General features: G+C 41.5%; 1 long non-coding RNA gene across 2 annotated transcripts; it reads right to left on the bottom strand.

Annotated features, from left to right (window-relative positions):
• Positions 1–379: 379 nt before the first annotated feature.
• Positions 380–4465, bottom strand: LOC125598309. 2 transcript variants are annotated; one of them, XR_007332348.1, is made up of 2 exons: positions 4232–4465; positions 380–3724 (listed from the first exon to the last, which is right to left on the bottom strand). It is a non-coding gene; the product is annotated as an uncharacterized LOC125598309 (long non-coding RNA). The 2 variants fall into 2 exon arrangements; XR_007332349.1 differs by having other exon boundaries at positions 380–3712.
• Positions 4466–6985: the final 2520 nt, after the last annotated feature.

Below are 6985 nucleotides of genomic sequence, written 5' to 3'. Positions count from 1 at the left end.
CATTGCTTGTCATAAAACTGATGATGCATTGCATGTAGCTAACTTGTTCTTTAAGGAGATTGTGCGTTTACATGGCATGCCTAAGACTATTGTATCTGATAGAGATACTAAGTTTCTAAGCTACTTTTGGAAAACTCTCTGGTCTAAACTAGGCACTAAGCTATTATTTTCTACTACTTGTTGAAAGAATTGAGATGAAATAAAAGGAATATGATGAGAATAAGCTTCTGGTTCAGTATGAAACCAGAGAGAGTGATTGATGAGCAATTGAAAGTAATGAGAGAGTGAAGAAAGAGTATAAAGTGTTTGGGAGAGTTTCTGAGTATGCTAGAGTATAAGGGAGTAATGGAGGTCGTGAGAGACAAGAGAATAGAGAGAATAGGAGAATCTGAGAGTTTAGTAACCAGAGTATGTGAAGAAAGAGTTTTACTCTCCTTAGTTTACAATCAGATACAACATTGTCTTAAATAGACAAGCACACATATTAAACAAATACTAAAACAGGGTTTTACTAAACAAATAATATTGTAGGGTTTTCTGGTGAAGCCAGGAAGGTACAGCCAAGGTGAATCTCGACCAGAGGGAGTAGAGAGTGACAGGGGAGAGAGATGGGCACAGTCTGGTTGGGTGAAAGTGACAGCAGGTTCATCCTCTTATGCACATGTGACTTTTACTCTATTTAATTCCCAACTTGTCTCAGCTCTCTCCAACGGTCTGATGCTCCATTTTAACTTCAAATCTGCTTCAGAAGATCAAGCTGTACGAGTTCCTCACCTGCCTTACCATCCAAGTCACTCTAGGTAACTTGGAAGCCAAGACTGTACGGACTGCCTTGTGTAGCAAGGTTTTCCAGACCTGAATCTTTTCAAGTATCTCTTCTTCTCTTTGTCTTCTTTATTTATAAGATCAATGGATCACACTCAGCCATGCTTCTTCCTTCTCCACTCTAACCATAACTTGGTTCACAAGTCTGTATGAACCAGTCTCATCTTTGAAGTATCCAGATTACTTCCTCTACAATATCAAACTTGGATCATGAACCAGCTTCTTCTTCTGGTCATTCCCTTCTTCATTTCAACACTCCCCCTCAAGCTTGACCATAGGAGATCCTTGGACAAGCTTGGAACCTTGAAGAAGCTCCCTCATTAAAAACCTTAGCAAGAAAACCCATTGGGACAAAACTTGCTAAGGGAAAAAAGAGTGGAGTTTCTACAAAGCTTAGGGATTGGCCAGTGAGCCTAAGGAACTTCAGATTCATCATGGTGGAGTCCTTAGGCTCTGGATCGTGGCCTAATAGGTATAGCAAGTATGAATCACCATAACTTGCTATCCTTGAGCACAAGTGGCAGGCTGGATCATTTTGTGGCCGGTTTAGGGTCTCTCTCTCTCTCAACTGGCTTCAACTACCTTAGGAAGGCTAGGACATGACCGGATCATCATCATCATCTTCAGTGAGGCTCAAACTTATTTTGGTACCTGATACATCATTTCAAAAGTGCATCAGTTCTTAAGGAAATGCACTCATCACATCAAACTCAATAATAGTTTAAGTATAAGGACAATCAAGAATGTATTGAGATGAGTTTAAGGTGCTTCCCTTTTATAAGAATGGTGAGCTCAATCACACGGTTGGTACTGAGTAATGCAAGAGTGAATCCACTACTTGCAAACTTGGATTGGCGCCAATTCCTTCACCATCAAATCACCTTTGAGCTTCTTCTTATGACCTGAGCTTGTCTCCCCCTTTCTTCTAGCTTCTTGCCTCTATTTAGGGGTTGAGACAAAGCTTGTCTTTGTTCATAAGCTCAATAGGTACCTGATTCAATCATACAAAGAATGCATGTATCAATTCTCAAGGGGAAAACCTATTCTCACATAAGAATAAGGATGGTTTTAGGTACTCCCCTTGCATTAGTTTCTGGAATGTTGATGAGGAGTGCAGAGCATTTGAATCCTCCACGCCATTCCTTCTCTCAACCAGCCTTTGCATTGTTCTCTTGAAGTTTCAACATGTAGGGGGACTTTGCAACTACATAATTTGCCACCATCATGTGATTGCTTAGCCAAGAATGTCCCTGATTGAATAATCCTTGCATCTGGCTGGTAAGAACAGTGAGGAGTGACAGCTTCTTCAGACTGATCACTTAAGTCCTCTTTTAATTTGCCAACCTCTTGCTGGTCTTCTATGAGGAAATGGGACACTGGATATAATAAGCTTCATGGATCTTTTGGTAGCTCACTGATATTCCCCTCCTCAAGCTTGACTGAGTATAGTGACAAGCTTGAACGTGAGCTTCAATGAGTTTTGAACTGGGAGCACAACAATACCAACATCTGCGCTTAAGCCAACCAGTTCACCATCTTCCAGGAGCACAACAATACCAACATCTGCGCTTAAGCCAACTGGATCACCATTTGCCTTCAGCTCCAATGTCTTTGGACCACCAGTCTCCTCATGACTTAGGTGATGGCCTTCCTTGTGAGTCTCTTGAACCAGGAGCACAACAGCTCCTACGCCTGCGCTTAAGCCAACTGATTCCACTCATAAGATGTCTCTCCATGGTCAGTAATATACACCAAGTGTAGGCTCTGAACAACATGGTCTCTTTTCTCCATGTTCAGGAATATGCATCTTGTGCAGGCTCTGATCAACATGGGTATATCCCTTTTCCTGTTGCTGCTTCTGGTCTAATAGTCACATCCTGTGTCCTACACACCATTACAACTCAGATAGGGATCAGTAACATCAGCATGGGACCAGATCATTGAATAAAATGAAGACTGGTCGCCACTGCTTAAAAAAAAAACAGATTGCAAAAGAGCTTATCACCTCCTATGACAGCTTTAGAAACAATATGAATGCACCAGGAACAATATGTATGCCTCTTTAATACAATCCAATATGCATTTTTAAGACAATCCAGATGCTAAAGAAGACTAGGCTAATAACCTAATCAATTTCAACAACAGCATGAATACACCACACATCTAGGAACACTCCTAGATACTTAACAATCTCAAGGCAGACATGACAATTAAAGGACTCCCAATCGATATCAATATATCATGGATGCATGACAACCTAGGCAGACACTTCTAGGAACAAAAACAACCACAGATGATAAGATTAAGACAAAATGCAACTTCTAGCAACTTATCATGATCCATTGGACTCTAAACCATCACTCAAAAACGACCAGACACATTACACAAGCTATTGTTCAGGTTTAGGAGGTTTAACTTACAGCCAAGGAACCTGGGCTGGTTCCTTGAACCTTCATATACACACTACTCATCTGAGCTTGGTGGATTTGAGTTTTGGATTCATTACCCAACTCCTTTTCCTTGTGTGTTTGGCCCTGTTTGTAAAGCTCACCCTTGGATCCCCTCCTGTCCTCCTGGTCTTCTTGGTTCTATTGGACATCATCCGCCTGTGAACTTTCCTTGAAGCATGGCTGAATTTGAGCTGAATTTGAGTGCTTTTAAGAACATGAGATGAAATGGCTTCTCATTGTTTCTTCTTGCTGATTTGACTTCACCATACACGACCAGGGGATCAGATAGGAACCCTGAGAATGACTGAGAGGACCGTGGCTTTTGTTGACTCCATATTGAAGTAAATTTGAGAAAGTCGGTTTGAGCAGTCTTCAAGAGGGTGTGAGCTTTGAGCTTGTGCTTGATGTGTAAAGGTCATCACATAACATTTAATAACCTGTCACCACAACTAAAGACAGGTATCAAAAGACAATAAAGAGATCAGAACATGGTTTCTCACCAAGTCTGATCTCCAAAAACACCTTAACAAAGAACACAATGGACATAAAACTTTCTTGAAACTATTCAAGCAACAACACTGAATCCTAATTATCATAACTAACCATTCAGGTAACATAGAAACATCACAACCTAACACCAGGTCTAAACAACATTTTAAAAGAAATTTCTAAACTTTTTCTTGACAATTTTGAAGCAAATAAACCAGACAATTTTCTAGACAAGATTAGAATAATATAATGGCATTTTTTTTTTTTTCAGAGACAGAGATTAAAAATAGCACTAAGACTCTTAACAAAATTCTAAGGCAGACAAATACTTAGACAAAATGACAATTGGACAGTCTTTTCATGTGTAGAAACTAGACAAGAACAACAAGCTAGTTTCTAAACACCCTAAGACAACACAAACGACCAGCACACACAGTGCTTTTATTAGAGTAGAAGATTCCGCTTACTCTCAAGAAACCTGAGCTGGTTTCTTGACTCTCCAGCCCATGGGGGCTTATTGAAAGTACATTTGTTTCAGATGTGGATTGAATATCCACCACCTATCCTTAGTGAGTCCTTCCTTGCAGTGCTGACTCTTCTGACCTTTCTTCTCTTCCAACTTGAAGTAGGATTTGTTGGACAGAGACTGAGCTTCTGGTTGTCTCTCATTAACATGAGCAAAGACCTTGCAGATTTTCCATGGAGCTTCATATTGAGATGAAGACCAAGGAGGCTGAGACAGTAACTTTAGAGTTTTACTGTGGTAACTTTATTTTAACCACAGTAACTACTTGGGGAAGTTATCTGATGGGATGAGAAGGTAACTTAGTGAAGAGAAGAGAGGAAACTCGACCAAAGAGGATAAGTGAGGTTAAGGAAGGATAAGGGATCACTTTGACAGCCTGTATGATGCTGGAAAGGAGAAGTTACCTTTATACTAGTGCAAGCATGTGAGAAAGCACAGCCAAGTGATTCAAAAGGAGTTCCAGCCTGTCCCTTGACTACACATGCTTAACCATTTCGAATTTCCTTGTTGCTCTCTCTATTAATACTTGTAAACCTCATCAGTTATTAATTAATGGAGTTTTGAGTCTCTCTCTCTTTATTCTCTCACTAGAATCTCTTAATCTCTTTAATCTTTTCATCTGATTATCCCTGATTGGTTGAATCATGCTCTAATACACAAAAGTGTATATGGTATCAGAGCCAGGTTGCTAAAAAGGGGAGAGTGTGATTTCGTTTTTCATAAAATCTGGGTGTTCTTGAGTGTTCTTGAGGGTTCTTGAGTGTTCTTGGTGTTCTTGAGTTCTGGTCTTTATTATCTGAGTGGTGTGAGATATTCTGATGGATTCAAACTATCTCAACATGGAAATGAAGCACAGATCTAGTACAACCATGGAGCTTGAAGAAGAGAGGGATGGCGATTGGTCAAGATGGGCAAAGAGAGCTTTGGAAAGCTGTGGGTTATGGAGTAGTCATGGAAAGGGGAAACCTTTCATGGAAATGGCTACTGAAGAAGGTCAGACAAGAGGTCTGAAGCTGGGAAATGAAGTTGTTCAAGGAGACACTACAAAGAGTGAGATTGAAGCAACTTTAGGCAAGTCCAAGCTTGTGAGAGTCGTTGAGGACAGAGGGGTGATCCGCGGCTTGAGACAAGGAGAGGATGAGTGTTATCAGCTTGTGGGAAGGCTGAGAGAAGTATGGTCGGAGCTAGATGTGGTGAAGACACACACATCAAATCCGAGATGTTGTCAAGAAAGGAGGAAGCAAGATGTGATCTTCAGCTTCCTTATGGAAGAGGTATGTGAGCTTGTTAAATATACTTGTGATGTGTGGGGAATGAACAGGAAGCCAGAAAGATGGAAGGGAGGTACAAGCTGTAAGAGGGGAAGGTTGAGAAAACTTTCTAAGGAGTGGTTAATGAAGAGAAGGGCATGGAGAAAGGATAGCGAGTCTGAGCACTTAAGTGACAGGATGAGTGTAATCTTGAAGAGAATCAAGGATGTACTTCAGCAGATGGTTATAGGAGAGTGTTCATACTCAGCTTACATGGGAGAGACAGTAGGAGACAGTGCGGATATGAGAGGAATGGATACCAAGAGGGCAGATGAGTGTGTGACAAAGAAGGAATGGGATGAGTTGGTTAAGCATGTGTATGCTTTGGCTACGACCCGGAGTCTGGGTGCTCCTGCCAAAGCATCCACATCTAAACCCATCATCATTGACTCTGGAGCAACACACCACATGATCAGTGACAAGAGACTAATCAGTGAGGTTAAAGCAGCAACAGGGAGTGTCATGATAGCCAATGGTACCAGGATCCCAATAGAAGGAGTGGGAAACCTCAAGCTGTTTGAGAAGAACTCCACTGCCTTCTACCTACCTCAGTTTACATCCAATCTAATCTCAGTTAAGAAGGCTACAGTTGATCTGGATTGTCAAGTGGTTTTCAGACCAAATGAAGTTGAGTTCCAGGATTTGAAGACTGGAAGGGTTATTGGCAGAGGAGACAGCAAGCATCAGCTCTATCATCTCCAAACAACTGAGGCGCCTAGTCCTGTGGAGTCTGTGTGTTTAAGCAGCACAACGGATAGGTGTGATAATCTCACATGGCATGCAAGGCTGGGACATCCTCATGCCAAGGCAATTGAACTGATTCTACCAAGTATGGCGTTCAATCACTTGGAGTGTGAAGCTTGTATACTTGGAAAGCACTGTAGGACTGTCTTCCCAACATCAGAAACCAGATATGAGAATTGCTTTGATCTGGTGCATTCAGACGTGTGGACAGCTCCCTGTATGTCTAGAGACAGCCATAAGTACTTTGTGACTTTCATTGATGAGAAGTCCAAGTACACATGGATCACCATGATTCCCTCCAAAGACAGAGTCCTAGAAGCCTTCATGAACTTCCAAGCATATGTTACTAATCAGTACAATGCCACTGTGAGGATTCTGAGGTCTGATAATGGAGGAGAATACACTAGCAATGCTTTCAAGAGTCATCTTGCAAAGCATGGGATTGTGCAACAAACTAGCTGTCCTTACACACCACAACAAAATGGGGTGGCTGAGAGGAAGAACAGACATTTGATGGAGGTTGCGAGATCAATCATGTTCCACATGAATGTCCCTAAGAGGTTTTGGAGTGATGCTGTTCAGACTGCTTGCTATCTCATCAATAGAGTGCCAACCCGTGTCTTGAAGAAACTGTCTCCCTT

This window comes from Brassica napus, unplaced genomic scaffold, assembly GCF_020379485.1.
Source record: "Brassica napus cultivar Da-Ae unplaced genomic scaffold, Da-Ae ScsIHWf_1696;HRSCAF=2322, whole genome shotgun sequence".
NCBI lineage: Eukaryota > Viridiplantae > Streptophyta > Magnoliopsida > Brassicales > Brassicaceae > Brassica > Brassica napus.
The sequence above is the reverse complement of the archived record's forward strand: the minus strand, read 5'-3'. Positions and strand labels throughout refer to the sequence as shown.